We start from the raw sequence: 19,852 nt of genomic DNA, 5'->3' as shown, positions 1-19,852 counted from the left end.
TCTTGTCTACTCAGACCATACGCTTTTGGGGCAGGACCCTTCTCTTTCTACGTATGTTTGCACATCCTAGTAAAAGGGGCCCTGATTTCAGTGACTGCAATATTAATAGTCACCACCACGGCTAGTAAATTTGATACGGGACAGACAAAGCCTTGCAGCCAAAAATGCAAAAGGAACTTTTCAGCCGGTGGTAATTGTTTGCAATTTTTAAAGCAAATATGAGAGAATCAATTTATTTTTTTCCCTGGGACATTTGCTTATGCCTCCTCATTCTGCTTCACGAACGCGGAGGTGAATATCTAGAACTTTCTTTGGACAAATCAATGAAACTAACGCCCAACAAATGACCTTTCCTCATTGCCTTATAAATATCTGTCAGCTTCAGAAGCACCATCACAGCTGAATGGGGAGGCTTAAAGCCAGACTGTTCATTAGACAGCAAACTATTATCCTGGAGACTTTAATGAATTGGCTAGTGGCCAGTCTTCCTTACAGTTTAGGCACCGGTGGTAAAATGGAAAGTGGCTGTTAATTGGTTTGTATGAGAGACAGAGAAGTCTTTTAAGCCAAACTATAGCTAGGCTGTTCAAGAGGGGATGGTGTGACATACTTACAAGCTGGAATAGCCGGCGAACACATACAAGATTCAAAGAGCCATGAAAACCCGCAGAAGATTGTAATCGCTCAAGATGTCGTCTGTTCTATGGCATCACTGATAGTCAACCAATTAAAAACGTTTTAATGGGTTATATTCATAGAAAAGAGGCTGGGAGGTTTTCACATGCTAACACTTATTTTCCTTATGCAATCGATATGAAGGACTCATGCTATTTTGGACTAAGTTACAAGGCAATTCTCTGGGATTTTATTTTTAAATAAGGGTAATATATGCATTACGTGCTTAGACGCTTATCTCTGAAATACGAATTACTGTCCCACCAGTAAGAAGCTATTCTGCATCAAGCTGCTCATCATCCTGATCTTTCTGCAGCCCTTATCCTACGATAATCTTTGGATTTTTCCTGGTCTAAGACTGCTATTTATGGTGGCTAAAAAAAATGGGATTGAGAGTCCAGACTCCTGGATTCCAGCAGCAGCTGTGCTGTGTGACATGGGCAAAGCCTTCAACCCTTTCTGCCTTATTTTTAAGATGGTGATCTTTAGCTGCCACCCTCATCTGAAGCAAAAAGGTGAAGTACTGGGAGAAGAGCTTCAGTATTGATAGAAAATGGAAATTGTGAACTCTTTGAAGAAAGGCCCACCATTTGTTTCAGACCCATACTGTGTCTCCATGACCACAACATTTGGGGTGTACCACAATACAAATAAGAGCAATGCTGCCCACTCACTCACATGGCGAATTTGTTCAAAACACAAACAATGCGGAAGAGCTATCATATTGATGCGCAGGGCCAAACAACAGGCAAAAATCATCAGGCTCCCACCAAGGAAACAGTCAAATATATTACAGCCAAAAAACCCCCCAAGAAGATATTTCAGGCCATAGAGAATGGGAGTCTCTACTCCTGTACTAGTTTCACTTGGGCAGAATGAATGCAAAAAAGAGCCAATCTTATCAGTTATAGTTTACACCCTATTTGCAGAGGTATAAATGATAAGACAACATCTCAGCCAGGCTGAGACCTTACCAAGCTAATGGCAAGGCATAAAGCAAAAGCCTTTGAGTGAATAAATTGTCTCCAATTAAAGAGACAACACGTCCATTAACTAGAATAGGAGACTGGGAGTTGCCTCTGATTGACTGTGTAACTGAAGGATGTCACCTCTTTCTTGAGATAATTCTGCAATATCATTCTCTGAAGGAAGGCGCTACAAGCCCCAAACTGCTGCAGATGTTCTGCATTTCATCAAAATGAGAATGTTACAGAGATGGGGGTTTTTTTAAACTCAGAGGACAATGGGCAAAAATTACATGGGGTCTAAAAAAAGGAAGAACTATAGGAAAATCAAGGGATTTGGACTAATTTATGGACTTGTAGAAAATTCTAGGAATGAACTGGATGGAAAAGAGACAGTTTAAAGGGATTTAAGTAAAGAGTCTTGAGTCTTGAGACGGACTGTTAACGGGTTCCAAGGAATCAGGACCTGTGTAACATCCCATTTCCAGTGAGATGTACCCACCTTTATAGGAAATAAAGGAGTGTACCCAAACAACTAATGACATAAAGTAATACAGAACGAACTCAGGGCAGGGGCCATAAGACCAAAACCTGGATCAGGATTTGAAAAGAATTTAGAAGCTGAGTTCACATTCAATTAACATTTGCAATTAGGAAAATGGACTTGAATCTTTCAAATTGGTCTTTTCCTTTGTCTTACTATAAAGGTTGCCTCCGTGTCATGTGCACGCTACCCAATTTCTGTACTGCAGAGGGCACTGACTGCAAGCTGCTTAGGGCAGAGACTTTAAACGAGCCCTTGCATATAGCCATGGATATCACTGACATTTCATTTTCATTTTTTATTAAAGCCACCATGTGGTTTAACCGGTTTTAAATGAAGGTACCTGTGAGCATCCCTATGAGAATAACTGTAATACACACACACGCACACATGCACGTGTGAGCACACACACACACGCACGCATGCGCACACACCCTCCAACAAGCGTTAAGAACTTTCTGTGCAAGGTTGGTTAAGTTCTTCTCCTTGCTTGCTCACAAAAGTGGAAAGCCTGTCCTTTGGGCCCCGAAAACGATAACTTACCTCTGCCAGAGTATATTTGCACCAGCTAATCTTCCCATTTCACTGGTGTTTGAGGCAATGTAAACTTGATCACACCCCATGGCTCTTTTCTAGAGAAATGCTATGCATAAACACCAGACACAAAGGAAGCCATGGCAGGCAGTTCCATACACTCTGATCAAAGTTATCTTGAGTGAAAAAAAACCTTCCCTGCGCAGATGGTGGGGTTTGAAAGAGGATGGACAGAGTACTATTTTTATAACTTTTCTTTTTTTTTTTAAACAGACCTCATCTGAATTCTCAAGACCGCTGTTTTACAAGCCTATTGAAACAGACTCATTCTTGCTGTTCTGCATTCAAACAACCCCTTTTGCATCAAAACCCAGATAGGGAGAGAGCTGCCAATCTATGCTCCACCCTCTTTGATACTAGCACAAAAGCTGAAGGACCAGAGTCTGAGACAAACCGTGGCTCTGGCCCTATTCCTAAGTGCAGGATTTTGGAGTGTAGCTTGGAGCTGCCCTTTGGCTGTGTTCTTGAATCACAGCTTTTGCGTGTCCAAGGCTGGGATTCCTACCCTCCGTGTTGGATGTTCATATGCCTGTTGTCTTCCTACATGCTCTGAGATATGCACTGCTTGCTTACATCCTCCTCCGTTCCAGTGGCCTAAGGTCCAGACACACAAATTGATAAGGCCTCGATCATATGCCTTTTCTTCGCCTTTGCCACCTACTTGACGCATTTACTTGTCAGTTGTTCTGAACACATATTGTTCTCTAGCGCGGGGAAGGAAGTTTGTGGTCACTTGCAGTTTTCAGAGAGGAAGATTGCATTCCTGATGAAACACGGCAGAAGTCAGTCCATGTGTTAAGATAAGATGATACCGCAGAGGCAATGATTCCAAGTAGACTAGATTAGCCACGAATGAGTCTGTTTGATGAGATTTCTTTTTTTTTGAACCCGAAAGCTTGCTTAATAACTATTCTCCAACCATTTGGGTTGGTCTAATAAAAGATATCAAATTCACCCAAGGAACTTTGTCTGCCTCAAGATGAAAACAAAGCATTTTTCCTCCAAAAGCCTACAGCTAACCAAAGGTGCAGAAAGCTGACACTCAGAATAAAGTGCAAGGTGCTATGGAGGAATTTGCTATTATCAATCCCTATATACATTGATTATTTAGCTATATGGAGTAGGCGACTTTGTGGTGAAGATGTCTGCTCTGCATTTTTACTGATGAGTGGAGCTTTGAACTGTAAGACGCATTCATAAAGACATTTCTATTTCTCAAGGACAGTTGCCTGCAGTTACAGCTAGCGGGATTGCCATTGCTTGATCCTGTGTGAGTGACCAGTAATTCCTGAAGACTCAGCTGGTCCTTCTCACAAGAGGATTATGAGCCAAACCAAGACTGGATGTAAAAGGATGAAGCTCCATTGACCATCGTAAAGCTGTACCCTCTTAGCCTTCTCTTCTGTGACTCTTTGATGCAATAAATGTGCTCCATTATGAATTCAGAACCGTGATCAGTCTAAACAGATCGTATCAAATATAAAAGAATGGAGTAGTTCAAAAACTGCCTGCACTCACCCTCACACTTTATGGAAAGGCTCCTTTAAAGCATATAGGAGATAAAGAAGAGGGCAACAGAGGATGGATGGCATCTCCTAGTGGTTGGCTGGATGCAAGCGGAGCAAAGAGAGTTTTTATGTGCATATAATAGCCTGGTTTTCAAACACGCCCAACACCCGCAAACTCCAAAGACACCAACAAGTAGTTCCCTTCCCACCTCTGAAAAAGGATGTGTGTGCTCTGTTGTAAATGACAACCTGGGAGCTGATCCAGTTGAGTGATCTATCTTCTTTGTGAAGATACATCTGTTCCTTTCAGAGCTGCAAATCTAGACACAATGGTACCCCTTCATACACAGACTTAGAAAAGGGGAGGAAACTCTGGCTCTGAAGACTGCACTGCTCTAAATTCCTAGAGGGAATGGTCTCTAGTTATTCTGCATACGGAGAATTTTCTCTTCTATTACAAGGAATCCCTAGAAAACATGAATTCTCAAAATGCTTCCTTCTTGTGGTCTCCTCTGCAAACTCCTTCCACATATTGCTCTTCTGTGCTGCAACAGCATTGCTAATGCAAGACTCTCCATTTGCCTACAGATATTAGTTAAATCTTACAACATCTGTGAGGTAGGTAACAAATGGAGAGAGGTCAGTAGTGCAGACACATCACTGAAACACAACCATCATTGCAATGCGCAGCAGCTGTTAAACACAACACACCTACGCTGCACAACAGCGTAGCGTAGTAAATAAAGAGCAATCCTTCCTCCAACTGAAATGGAAGGGGGTGTCCAAGGGTACAGGATGTAATAACCTGAGAGATAATTTGGCTTTTGCAGTAGATACATTCCCCCGCTAATCGGGGGTGCCACCACAGAGCAGACTTGGCAGACAGAGCTACTTTCTAATTCCAACGCAAATTCCTTCCCTACTTAGAGGTCTCCTGCGTGGGCAAATGAGACCTTGATTAGCTTGTGGGACCTGACGGGAATCAGAGGACAAAATGTGAGCTGCAGGAATTCCCCGAGGGATGGTTCGAGCGCACTAGCTGAGCGCTCTGGCACCCACTGGAAAAGCGGGGCTAATTGAGCTGAGCACCAAAAACGAGGCTGTTTGTTACAGCATCTCCTCGGGTACCTCTATTTACTGCTGTATAAGTTGAAGTTTAACTCTCGCTGTTTACTTTTTATTTTAATGTATTCTTTTGATCTACCGGTACTTCTCCCTGCTTTCTTCTCTCCCTGAGTTTGCTGACACAGTGGAAGTGTGACAAGCCCAGACAGGCTAACCTACTTTTTTTCCTTTTCTCTTCTACACATTAATGCTCCCACTCTTCTACCTAGCATGTGAAAGCACATTACACACATCAGTCTAATGATACTTCCACTTCCCTTGTGAAGTATTATCCCCAGCTGACAGATGAGGAAACTAAGACACACAACGCTGCTAAATGACTTGTCCCTCAAGCTTACAAAGCAAGCCAGCCACACAGCTGGAAATAAAACCTGCCAGTAGTTGTGGTGTTTCCTAGTCCTTGCTTCCACCATATCTATCTGAAGGTTCATTAACAGGTGTCTGTCGCGTTACTGAGAGCTTTTCATGTTAGAAACATGAGCAAAACCTCGCATGGACTTCATGGAGCCTCTAGTGCTAGCCCAGTGGTTTATCTTCCAGCCGACGATATATTAATTCCATTCTAATACATGGGTCTTAAACTCATAGGCAGATTAATGCATGGTCCCTAATGCCCCTGCCAGTCAGGGACCCCCGGATGCCTGAGTTCCCCCTTGCAGGCGGGCGGCATTCTAGCTTGCACGGGGTGCTCCTTGGGGCTGCCGGGAGTGCCACATGCACATGTGCAGTTTCATACATGCACATGGTCAGGAAAACAGCTGGGCAGAGTGGAGAGCAGCTCCCTGCAGGTAAGTGAAGAAGGGGCGTGGAGGAGGGAAGGGATGAGGGGGGACACATCGAGGCCCCATGTTAAGGGAGGGAGTGGGGCAGGGGCTGGGGGATCAGCCCAGCCAGAGTGGTGCACGGGACCTGGGACCAGGGCAGAGAGTGCGACGGAGCGACAGGCGGCTTGTCCGGGGAGGGCACAGGGGAGGAAAGAGGGTGGCTTCCCACCACTGCATGCACCCCCAAGGGGACGCAAGGGGGGGCGGTGACCCCTCCAGATTTGTGCTCGAAGTGGATGCGGGCTACTTGCTGCAGGCTTGGGGCTGTCCACTCTGTTGCCCTTGCCGTGGGGGCCCTAAACCCACCATGCCAGCAGCAGGGGTGGCAAGTTGTGCCTCCCACTGCCAGGCAGGCAGGCACAGGACTCCCAGAGCAAAAGCGGAAGCAGGGCAGAAAGCCCCGAGCCCACAGCCCACATCTCTGCTCTGGCCGTGGCAGGGGTGGGGGTAGCAGGGAGGAGAGGTGGGCATGTGCCACTCCACCCCCAGCCCAGCCAGGTCCATTCAGCCTCCCCCATGGGGCACGGAGGCCCACCACGCCCTTGGCAGCTCCCAACATTTATTGGGGCTGCTCCCTCACTGGAGCCCAGAGCCCCAGTAAATCTTAATCTGCCACTGCTTAAACTACAGATAGGAGTAGCTCTATCCATTTTAAGACCGAGAAAGGATGACTATGGAGTTACGGCACTGTGCTGACTACACTGAATAGCTTTCATTTCCCAGCTCTGCCATTTTTTATAACGCCCAGCATTGCCAACGTCATGCATTCAAAAATCAGGAGCTTGGTTTGTCAATCATGAACTTTTTAAAATTAGCTTCGAGTTCTTACATTTTACACAGATTTTTGAGCCCTTTAGATTCACATTTACAAAGTCTTTCCCTACAACTATTCAGGCTAGATTTTTTTTTTCATGACTTGAAATTGTTGCATAATCCCACGCTTCCATGAGCTGGGGGTTTTAAGATAAAACTTCAGATATTTCATGATAGAATCAAAGTTGGAAATCTTGAACCTCAGAAATCTTGAACCTCATTTTGTGCCAAGGGGTCGGTCTACACCGGAACAATCAGGACCATTAGGCTAAATTAATTTTTTTTTTTAATGGAATCATTAAACCACATTACACCCCGATACAAACCTCTTTCAGAATTATAGCAGCCTCAATTAAGTTTAGCTTGGAAGTGGATTAAGCTCAAACGAATTAAGGCCACCTTCAGTCCAAATGAGACTGCCCTTAAGGCGGCTCAATGTAGTTTGATTGATCCATTCAGTTATTTCAAATTAATTTTCTCAAGTGTTTCCATGTAGACAAGCCTTCAGTACCCTTGTCTTGCCTATTTGTAGTATGACTTTTCAGAACAATGCTTGCCTCTTACCCTGCATGTACAGCACCTAGGACGATGGGACTGTGATCCCACTTGGGGTCCAGATGTAGGCAGCTCTAGCATAAAAGTGACTTCACTGAATTCCAGACGGGGGTAAAGCTACTAGCATGCCTATCTGCTGGATCAGATGCAGTGATTGCAAATATTTCCTATGCTATATCAAAGGGACTGTGTTCTCTACACACTTACAGCCCTTGTATCTAAAGAAGCTATAAACCACTTTACAACTGTTGACTGCAAAATATATTATGTTTTTTAGATGCTGATGTTGAATTTTCTCTTACACAAATAGTGATATCCATGCCATTTTGTGGACAGTCTAATTCTCCCTGCGCTCCAAGTCATAAATCCATGTATTTCATAACCCGCCTTGCAAAACAGGGATTTGTACATCTGTGAAGCATATGAGACACATTCTCATGTAAAAAACAGTTTGCAAAGCAGCTCTCTGACAACCTTAGATACTTAGGAATATTTAATGGTGTGATGTCTCTTTGTCTCTATTTGTGCTCTAGAAAAATCAGCTGAAGTAGGTTTAGGTGCACAGAATATTAAATGATCATCATCATTTGCATTAGCGTAATGCCTTTAATTTCAAAACCTCCCTTTTTACTTGGCATGCTTCAGCTATGGTATTACTAGGACCCTCTAGCACTATTTCCTGCAAGAAGTATATTTATGGATCACTTCCCCCCCCTTACTGAAATGAAGCTACATGAAGAGTTAAATTTGGGTCCCCGGAGAACAGCAGGTCCCTTCCAGCTCTACTCTCCTATGATTTTATGATGTTACGAATGTTCTAGTTAGTTGAAAACACACGTGGAATTTAGAAAAGCAGATGGTAATTAACCAAACTAGAATTTGATTCTGACCCAGAAGTTAACGCCCATGCAACGAGGAACATCGCTGTGAGGTTTCTAACAAGCACACACGGCCTTCCTTTTTGGTCAAATCCCAAGGAGGAGAATGCCCACAGTGAAGTGCATCAGAACAACATCTATCACCACTGACTCAGAAAGAAGGAAATGTGCAAGAGTTCAGTATAAAGAGCTACAAAACTGCTTAAAAGATGTTAGCAGGTGTTGAGAAAAAGGCTCGTATTGTCAACACGCTGGCTCAGGCACCGATTTCCTGTAGGACCACCTCAACTTTCTGTGCCTCGGTTCCCTGTCAGTAAAATGGGGATATTTATGATTTTTCTTTCTCCCATCCTCAGCCAGTTTTGCCTTCAGGCTAGGGACTCTCTTGGTACATGTGTACAGCAGCTTCCATAAGGAGGCGTCAACCTCTATTAGGGCCTTTTGGTACCGAAATAAGGCAGGAGATGTTTGCACTGTGCACACTCTGTTGCTGACACTCATGGTGACTAAAATCAAGAATCATACCTGGTGTAACCACAAAAAAAGGCATTAACAAAGCAGCATGAAGCTCATCTTCAGAAGGAGCTCAATGACAGGAATCATCAGCATATGCTGCATTCGAAAAGCTGATGCACTTCAGACCATTTAGCCTTGACTAGCATTTTGCAGAGAAAGGTGTGTCAGAATTGCCCATAGAAACCTACCATACACAATGTGTCTGAGTAAATACTCAAAAGAGCATGCATTTTACACACACACAGTATCAGATTTTTTAAATGTATTTATATATGTATATATATTAGTATAGATCATACCCATTTGCAAGGTGCCCAGTTCAGTCGCACTGAATGTACCGTACAGGGCTTAGACTCAAACAACAAAAAATGGAGGTGGTGTAAGCCCTGTGTTTTGTTGTATGTGCAGAAAGTCTAGCACCCTGGGGTTGCAAGCCCTGACTGGATTGCAGATGCACTTACAAAAACCAAATGTAATTAGTTCACTGCTCACTGCAACCCTTTGCCTTGATTTTGATGGGCATTGGATTCTGCTGGGTAAAAAACCATGTGGATGGTCTGCATGGAACGATCATGTGATGTCATTATTCTAATACTGGCTTTTCTCTCCATTTGCCTGTTTCTTTCTTGTATTACATCCTAATTTAGACTATGCAGTCTTCAGGGCTGCCTGTTTCTATGAATTAATTAGCACTCTCCTGAGTACTCAAAACTAATACAAATTAAAGGTAGTCAAAATTTTTTGGTAATGAAACTTCAGATTCTAATGGGGAATGCTAGAAAATTGTTGCCCCCACATTACAAATGTCATGGGTTTGTTTGGGGGGGGGGTCATGTTTTTTTTACAAACATACAAAACGAACTGAAAAGATGATAGGAAACACAACAGCAAATAAAACCTTGAGTTGGTCTTTGCAGTGATTTGAAGTGAAATGCCTGGGGTTGAGTCTACTGTGAATTATACCAGGATAAGCCAAGAGTTACCCTACTTAATAAATGCAAGGAGCTTTGTGGGTGATATCTTTTATTGGACCAACTGCATGGTCTAGTCTGTAAAATCAGACCTTGCTAGAACTGTCACAAGGGCAAGGACAATGAGACCCCAAGATCCTGTACTAAATGTAGTATTTTTCTAGTATTTTTTCATCAGTGTGTTTGTATTTATATTCTTTTCCTGGGCTTCGATAGTGATCCAAGAAGCCACTAAAGACTACAAAACCTTTTCCATTCAGGTTCTCTCTCTGTGTGTATGTTTCTGGAGGGTGGCAATACCATGAGAAGACAAGTCCTCCTATTATTTTAATGCTGAAAAGAACAAACCAAAAGGGAAGTGGTGGGGAGAAGGGAACCAACAGAAAGACAAATATTGAAATGCTGAGATCAGGAATTTTTGTGCCTGAATGCACAGATCCAGCTTCTTTGTGATACAAACCATAATTATATGCTTTGAGAGATTTTTTATTCATCTGCGTTTGCCACAAAGCTAAAAGAAGAGGTAAGATGCATTCTCTTCCATGAGTCCCCTTATGCTAGGAAAAGCCTTCTCAATTTTGTATGAAAACGTGAAACCTTCTTCTCATTCAAAATTTGCCCCAAAAATTCATGTCTCCTAACTTGCCCCACAGCTTTACAGTAATAGGCTCTTTAGAAGTGCAGAAGGGTGATTCATCAAGTAAGGCTTGCAGCAAAATATTTCCCACTCTGCAACATTGGTTCATTGGGACCCAAAGCCACATAGACTGGTTTCGCCTTGGGCTTTTTGAAAGTCGTACCTAGCATATGTTACATGGTTTTCTGTGAGCGGTGTAGTTTAGACTGGTAGCTAACAGGACACACGTTCACCCTTTGTTGGCAGGGGGGTGCAAATCTTAGACTGGATTCTGCCATTTTAAAACCAATCTGTACATGCCAAACTTCTGTTCATTATGGGTATAGACCAGTTTCTGCTCACTTACACCGGTAAAAGTGTAATGTCTGTACCATAGTGACTACCTGATTTTATTCTTTACTACAGGTCTAGCTCTGAGCTTTGCAGTCTTCTGGTCTCAACTATACCCCCCTCCAACACCAACACTCCTGAAACTGCTTTGATTTTAATTATTTGGCCCAATTAATTCAGAACCTCAAAGCAAAGCTTTTTCTAAACATAAACTTTTACCCAGTCTCCCCTTCAATCATGTTTTGCCATTAATGTTGTGTGACTTCGCACAGAGCTACAAAGCTCACTCTGCTTTCCTAAAGTAGAGAAAACTCACTAGAGACATGTCCACCTTGCCTCCAGGAAGCCTGACCTGTCCACTCCCTCCAAAGCCCAGAAGAGAGGCAGTGGAGCCACCATACAGCAACACCGAGCACATGCTCATGAAGCACGCCTGAGACAGCTTGTGAGAGGAGCTCTCAGCTGGACACGTCGCCTCCCTTCGCTGCTGCGTGTGAAGGAGGAGTGCAAGGGCAAAGTGTGTCACACAGCAGCATTCCCGAATACAGTAGAGAGGTGGCCAAGACATGCCCAATGGATTTAAGTATCTTTGACATATTTGATGGCAAGGGCCGCTGATCTCACCAGAACAACCCAAAGAACAAAGTGCAGCCCAGCATGAGCAAGGGGGACAGCATATTACAGCAGTGACGTCTACTCACATCTCATTGAAACATCATTCAACAGAACTTTAAATAAAAGTAGGAAGAGCAACATCATTTAAACCCCTTGCCTGACACACCCGAATCATCCCAACCAAAAGGTTTTACCTTGGCCCATCTCCCAGTACTGGCGGGCAAGTGAATATTCAGCACCAAACAAGATCCAAGCTAGCCCTAGTCCCTGAACTAGAATACAGATGGCTCCATGCACTGATGCTGGGATTCAGAAATATTCAGAGGGATTCAGATCCGGGCTGTCCGTTCAGGCCCAGAAACCAGGATATTTTTTAAATACTTTTGAAATCAACACATTTTCGTCCAGAGATGTGACACCTAAAAAAAGCTCATCCCCAAATGACCTGACCGATTAGTTCTGCAAATTTGATTTCTTTTTTTACCCAGGACCTTCCAGAGTCTGCACTGGGGATTTCGAGGGTGGGGGTGGGTAAGGCCTTGGAGGTACGGGAATGTCTGCGAGGGTTTCAGAGCTTGGATTTATATTCCATGTTGAACCCATTGTCCTTTTTCCTATCAATGCCGCTCTGCAAAATGCTGCAGCCATGACAGAAATAAATTAGCCAGAGGTACAGGTCACACCTTCAAGGGCAGTAAACGTTCTGTGCAAAATCAATAGAGAAGATGGGAGTTTCAAACAGCTGAAGCTGAGGGACTGATGCACTGACAGCTTTACATACACCCAAACAAAAGCACTTGGGAACAGGCCTGGGCCCTCGCTGCTTGGCAAACACAATATGCGCTTATTCAGCCACCTGAACCCTGATGGCAGCACAGAAGCAGTTCAGAAAAAGACACCTGTTTTTGCAGAGCATTTCCATGTCAATGAAGACTATTTCTCCCCGCGTTTTAATTTCTGCCACGGATGGGCCCAGATCACAGTTTCTCACGCGTGAAAAAATGCGGATGTCAGAACCAGCACCATATTTTAGTCCAAAATTTTGTAGCCATTCCCTCCCTCTCCAATGGCAAAACTGCAGCCTCAAATCCAAGCATCCCTGAGCTTTGGCGAGTTCAGCATCCCAGACTTGAAATGGGAGCAAATTTCACAGCTGTTTGTTGCAATAACGGACCAAATGCTAACCCAGAATCCAAACAAACTTGATTTTTTGGGTGGCCAAAATAGAGACTCAGATCTGAATGTTGAGGTTCTGGCTGGTGGTTACTGAAATACTCTCCTGGTTGAAGCTACTGCGTGGCTACTCTTCTGCCAAATGTGTTGAAGGCCAAGAGCCATTTGTTACTTTTATTTGTTAATTTGAAGCAGATGAGTACATTCTTTTCCAAAACCACTTAAGGCTCCTCGGTCCCGTTTCAAAAGTGACCACAGCAAGATCCACTGAAGGTCAAGGAGGTTTAGGTGCAGATTAACAAAAGTAGTTAGGCACTTCAAGGTGCAGATGGAAGATTAACAACATCTACAAAAATGCCTGTGATGAATCAGACACTACCTCTTACCAGAAGTCAATGGTAGTCAGGTACCTAAGCTACACAGGCCTCCTATCTGCACCTCTACATACCTAAGGCCCGTGTCACTTTTGAAAATAAGGTTCGGACTCTTAAGTCACTTAAGCAGTTTAGAAAATGCTATGCAATGCCATTTTCAACAGTCACAAGCTAGAAACAGAACCATTTTTCTCCCCTTCCTTCTCTCCCCCACCACCAACTACCTTAAGAGCTTTTGTGGTTCAAATTAAATAGGCTCTGGCTCCAACCAACCCTGATTTTGCTAAATCAAAGGCTAAACAGTGCAGATTTATGAAATCTCTAGGTTTTTCCCCAGCCTCCTTGTTTTATGAACAGTTTACTATTAATGTGCCCCTTTTCTGTGATAATTAGAACCCGAGTTCTTTCCTTATTGACATACTATGCAATTCTGAACTATATTTGTACTTACATGTCCGACGTCTGAACAATATTATATTTTATTAGTGCCTTAAAGGTCCACTGCAGCCTGTAAAAACAAACAGAATTTGTCTTCTTAATTAACGAAAATAAAACCACTGAAAGATTGCATTTTGCTTGTGGTTACTGCCCCATCTTATCTCAACTACCACACCGCAGTGATATGGAGAAATGGCGAGTGTAACCATAACAACTAGGGGGAAAAAATCTTGATCTTAGGCAAAGATTTCCCTAGGAGATCATTTCTGCTCTCTCTACTACTCTGATATAGGTTTTGCATCTGTCTCTCCTTCTATGAGAGCTGGCTTAAGAGTGCTCCTTGTTCCTGCCGCTGAAAAGCTGAAAAACAGATTGCTTCACTTTGGTCTCACGGGTTGCAGTGTCAGACCCATGACTACTAGTCACTAGCTGCTAATACCTCTGGCTCAGGGAATTTTTTCCACCCCCCACTAATGGAGAAGTAAGGAACACCAAGTCTTTCACCTTTGGATTAAGTTGAGCTACCAACTGGGTTAAAGACACGTATTACGGAGATGGAAGCCAGTAACAAAAAGCCTAGTAATACTTGTAAGAAAATGTTGCCTTGTCAACTTTTTGGCATGGGGTGAATCTTCCACATGACTCCTAATAAATAGGCAGCTGATCATGCCCAATATACCACTATACAGATGCTCCTGATACCACTTCTGGCTTCCATAATGGTATGTTCTTATGGCTTCCATGTTACTCATAAGGGGAAGAAATCAGGTGAAAAGGGCATGCTCAGATATTCCTAAGCAAGATAAAGGATACTGGGTTTCAATCAAAATCTGGAAATACAAACAAGAACAAACTGTTACCAACTGCTCTACAGCCCAGGAACCTGAAAAAGAGTCCTTCCAATAAGGACAGAAGCAAAAGTGCCCGAGATGCTGCGAAGAGCATTGTGCATTGCAATGCTGCCTTGAGTATCACAAGATGGATGTTGCCCTGCATTTCTACCCCAGACATATGAAATGTAAAGATATGCTCTAAGCCTTGTCAGAAGAGATATCATTCCATGTTGGGCACCTCACTCTAAATGGAATAAGCAAGAAGCATATAATGCTATGCTTTCTAGATCATGGTACTACTACCTGGAGATGGTGAGAACAGCAGTAGAACTAGGATGCTCTTCGTGAAAGTCTCCAATTGTCTGAATTCGTGGCTTTCCCTGGCAATAGTACAAGAACCTGCCAGAGATGCAACCATTTTCAAAAGTGACTTCTGATTGTGGTGGCCTCACTTTGGAAAGACCAAACCAGAACACTTGCAAAGGACCTTGTTACCCTGAAATGCAGCAAGTTCCGAGCAGCTGTCCTCCTAATAGCAGCCCCTAGTAAACCTTTTCAGACTAGACAGGTACAAACAGAAACACCCACCCTGGACATGTAGATCTTCATGTTTCTAGGCTCCGCACACCAGGATATGACACAGGTGCAAAGCAAACATAACTGGCTACTTTGGGGTAGTACAATATTCCCCATTCTTTTCTGGCTTCCTCCAAACAGCCACCCCCACTGCTTGTTTTACCTGGCAAATGTCAAAAGACATGTCCCAAACTTTAAAAGAGAAGAAAAGATTGGAGAGCTGCATGATAGCACTGTACCTATCTAAATCACTCAGCAAGCCAAGACTCAGTGTATTTGAAAGGACATCAGGAAAGAGAACTGCATATATTCAACAGACTGCTGACTATTGAATTGCTTAGCCAGACATTCATAATGGCTTGAAGATGCCCAGGGTATAAAGAAATCATGGCCACAATTTTTAAATAAACATGTTACGTCCAGGCACTGAATCAAAATACCAGCAGGTTTGTAGTGTGAAAATCCAGGGGAGAGGAGAGTTTTGGCATGAAAATAAAGGTGAGGCGAAGTTAAATGGAGTAGCAAGCTGAGGGTTGGTCTCTGATTGAGGAAAAGCCTTTTTTGAATTGTTTGGGAGCCTTGTAGTATTCGCCTACAAAGCCTTAATCCGGGCCTTGGTAGAAGAACTGAGCACAACACTCTAAGAGCTGTTTGTTATCTACTTCCCGGTGAGCCTAAAAGTTATTAATCTTCATCCTAGAAATGGGAAACCAGGTTCCAAAGATGTTTCCTTCCTTCTTGCACAGTGCAAAATGAACTGGACTTCGGTTATCCAGAAAATGGAGGAGGAGGAGGAGGAGATATTTACACCTGCATCTGGATGTCAAAAGGTGATAAATTATTCCTTTCACTAAAACGAACTGAACTGAATCTGTGGAGCTGAAGTCAGAGGTGCTAGAAATCCAAGCCTGGATATGAATTTTGTGCAACGTTAGTTCGCCTCTCTTCTGCAAACATGAAACACTTTTTGCACCACTCTCTAGTTACAGAAGTAACTAAATGTCTCCATCCCTGCTTAATGGAAAGGAAACTGAGGCATAAAGAAAAGGAACTGAACAGTCTCTGAGCATGCGGTGGGCCACTGTCTTCCAGCAGCGGATCCCAAGAGTCGCCAACTCCATCAAACCGCTGCCTCCATGATCTTTTTCAGGTTTGGGGGGCTTCTTCCACCCAAAAGCTTCCTAAGAGCCCGAGTGAAGTACAGGGAAAAGCAAAACCATCACAGAACATCATGCCTGCTCCTTTTCAGATTCCTTCTGCTTGGCCCCAGATATTCCTTGCCCGTCTCCACGGTACAGGTGACCCCAGCGGGAATCAGCTGAAAGTACCTAAAGAGGTTAGAAAAGCCGATCGATCCCACTTCCCAACCTGCTGCTGTTCTTGAAATAGAGATGCTGAGTGTTACTTCATGTGAAGCTGAAGGGCTTTCATTTATTGTCACTGAGTAGTAAAGACAACCAATTATATATTACTAATATGCTGTTCATTTGTATTCCCACAGCAGCATGCACCACTGCTAAGCTAACTACATCCCTTCTACGGAGCTCTGTTTTTTCATGGAGAAACAGTTTCAGACTTAGCATTATTTTACACTACTGAATAATAGAAAAATTAATTTACAACAAAGTCATTCTACTGCGGTGGGTGTACATGACCCTCATTTACTTGCTGGATTATCTCAAAAAAAGTTAGAAGAACTCCTGACTATCATTTGGGTATTCAGTTGCTCAACACACTTTCCCTACTTCCTAACCCGAATATTAAGCTTTGATAAGAACAAATGCTGCTTCAGAGTTCATTTGAAGTGAGAGTTTATCAAAAATAGCAACTAATCAAAAAGCATTTTCTGCTCTGTCCTAGACAGTCATTCACTAAAAGCACTTTTTAAACTCTATTACTTGAGTATACTTTACCTCTTATTCAGTGATCATTTTCTTCTTTAACTACTCACTCTACATTCCAAAAACTCTCCATCAGCCAGCAAAATACATTAAAAGAAGGATTATTATTTTCCCTCTCCAAAAGTTCAGTGTTTACAAATCTCTGGAGAATATGCCTTTTAAAGAAGTTTTTAAACATAAAACTGAAATGTCCCGAAACAACTCATGAATTCAAGCATGCTATTTCAACCCTATTTTAAATATGCAAAATCTCTTTCCTTTCTCACTGCAAAAGGAAAAGCAATATATTCCCCTCCACCTCCCACCAAAAACTAGTCATTCATTAATATGCAAAACATCTACATTTGGATTAGAAATAATCACATGAACTAGCCACAAGATTTGCTCAAAACCAGAGTTTATTATTAAAAAAATAGATCCCAGTTTCAGCTCTGAGAAGTGAAGAGGGGTGGAAGCAAAGGACTAAGCTCTTAGTAAACACTTTAAAAACAAATAAAACCCTTTAAGAGTAGCTCAAGTTTTCAGAAATGGAGTTTAGCCAGAAAAAAAACAGCATTTCCATGCTAAACTGCTTTATCATATCAGAAATATAAAGCAGCCATAAAGCTACTGTTTAACTTAGCAAACAAACTTTTTGAAAGTTTGATCTAATTCTGTTAAAGATTTGGAGGAGGTGGGATAGGGTTGGAAAAATAGTTAACGTGCTGCCAGAAGGGCTTAGAAAAGTTAGTTTCTAGTCACCCTCTTTACTGACCTAAGAAGTCTTCATTTCACAGGTAGCAAAGTTTCTCTTCTTTCTCCACTGAAATGCTCATATTTGCATTAAAGCATATTGTATTGACTGAGACTGCATTGATCATAAAAAGAATACTGTTTCCAATCTTCTGGGTACTACAGAAAAGAAAGAAAGAAAAACTGCAGTCCAGTCAGGTATTCTTTCCTTGTGAAAAGTAAATCCAGTATTCTGGAACGAGTTCAAACATAGGGCTTGACAGGCAAAGGAGACGAGCTTTTTCACTGAGCATGCTTAGTCCCGCACTGCTTGCATGAAGCACGCTTAATGAACATTACTTCCTTCCCAGTGGTTACTCCTAGTGGAAGTCCACACCCCCTACTCTTTCAGAAGTCAGGAATGCAGCTGAAACCAAAGTCCAGAAAACATGCCCAGCACCCAGACAAGGCCCCACAGATCAATAAACTCAGGTTATGACCTGCAGGTCAGTTTGTCAAATAGGACATCAGGGTGAGTTTTTTCTACACTTGGTATAGTTTGCTTTATGCTTCAGCTAAAGCGACATGCTCCCCTGAGAAAATAAAACTGGACCGGCTTGTAAAGAATGATTAAATGCTCCCGTAACATGTGGGAGTTTTCTCCCCCATCTATTCCTTCCAAGCACTTTTTAAAAGGAGGAAAACACTCCATGCTAAAATTTATCATCCAGAATTGGATCTTTAGTCTCCCGGACAGGAATTTTTGTTGAATTAGCCATAGGAATTGAATAGCCAGAGAGAAAACAATCCGTGCTGATTTAGTTAAAAAGAGAAGGCCCAATCCTGCTCTCTTCAAAGAGCAAAGGGAGCTTGCCACTCATTTCAGTAGGAATAGGGCTCGGGTCTTAGACTGCAGGCTTCTTTAGGGGGAACCATGACTGCTGCAGGAAACCAGACAGGACTGGGCACAGGCACGTCCATCCTCACACAGCAGCCATCTCCAGCTGCTCAGGTACCAGGGGTCAGAAAGCCTCTCCCCAACAAGCCACAGAAGTTTGGCTGAAAATGCATATTTTTCAAACAGATTACTTCTGGGTCCCCTTCCCTAGTTTCTGAGGCTGTAGGTTATACTTAGATTACACTGTACAGCTCCCCTCCACAACCAGAGAGGTGAGAAGCTGCCCGTCTTTTAAATGAAACCTCAGGCTCCCTGGCCTCCAGGAACTGTGCTTTAAAGGAAAACACCAAATATCACCACACTCAGAGTCGCATTGCAAGGAGAATCAAATCACAAGAGTCAGCAATACCAACTAGGGTGGGCAATTATTTCAGGCAGAGGGCCGCTTACTGAGTCTTGGCAAGCCATCGAGAGCCGCATGACAGACAGCCAGGGGCAGATAAACATTAACTTTCTAAAATTTTTAGGGGCCCCGCAGGCCAGATAGAATGGCCTGGCGGTCCGCATCGGGCCCCCAGGCTACATTTTGCCCACCCCTGAATTAGAACAAATATGCCATGGGCCAAATTTATTCCTGGATTACCCCCGTGGTGTTCAGTGGAATTACCTCGATCACAAACATGACCCTGCATTTCATACCTAATGCTGCGCTCAGCCTGGACATTTTACTGAAATAGCTCCAAACTTGGGAAGAGTTTGAATTCAGATCTGACTTCTCCAGCAGGTGAGTCAAAAGCATGGATCCAAAACCTTGCTGCCCTTTGCAGCTGAGATCCATGCCAAGCCTTACCCACAGTTGCATCTGAACTGCAGGACTTTGGGTCACATCAAAATTGGTGGGAAAACGTTGCTTCGAAGTGGAGCCAAGTTTTAGAAGTTTAGTTAATTGTTTACACATCTCTGCATTTCCTCATTTCATTCAGGGTCACGAGAGAAAGTGCCAAAGGAAAAGCAAACCTTGGAGCCTTTCTGGTTTGCTCAATCCCACGAACTACTGGAAATCTCTGTGCAGGTCTGGATAAGCATCTGCACTCTGCTAATCAAAACTAAACATACAGACCAAAGGAAGTTTCCCATCACTTGGTGCCATTTCACACTTGAAAGCGTTCCTTTGCTAGAAGGCTACAAAAGCTAGCAAATGCCCTGGATTTCCACGACTGGGATCATCTTCCCGGTATCCTTCTCAGCTATGCACTTCATCCGCCCAGCAGAACCAGATAGATGTCCTACCAGGGTCCTCTGGCATCAATAGTAGTTAAGTAGCAGTCCTTCTTCAAAAGCAATAGAAGCTACTAGGATGCCTTAAACAGAAATGACCACCATGGCACTGATGAGACT

General features: G+C 43.1%; 1 long non-coding RNA gene across 11 annotated transcripts in view; it reads right to left on the bottom strand.

Moving 5' to 3' along the window:
* The window catches only part of LOC132246464 (uncharacterized), a 189,028-nt gene extending 171,132 nt beyond the window's left edge, over nucleotides 1-17,896 (bottom strand). For all 11 annotated transcript variants that reach the window (XR_009457770.1, XR_009457768.1, XR_009457767.1 and 8 more), the window contains exons 1-2: nucleotides 17,600-17,896; nucleotides 13,549-13,605 (exon numbers count right to left, since the gene is read on the bottom strand). This is a non-coding gene — a long non-coding RNA (uncharacterized LOC132246464). The remainder of the gene's footprint in view (nucleotides 1-13,548; nucleotides 13,606-17,599) is intronic.
* Between the last annotated feature and the right edge of the window lie 1,956 nt (nucleotides 17,897-19,852).

The sequence above is a fragment of the Alligator mississippiensis genome, chromosome 16 (assembly GCF_030867095.1).
Source record: "Alligator mississippiensis isolate rAllMis1 chromosome 16, rAllMis1, whole genome shotgun sequence".
Taxonomy (NCBI): domain Eukaryota; kingdom Metazoa; phylum Chordata; order Crocodylia; family Alligatoridae; genus Alligator; species Alligator mississippiensis.
Note: the sequence above shows the minus strand (reverse complement) of the source record. Positions and strands in the feature narration are given on the sequence as shown.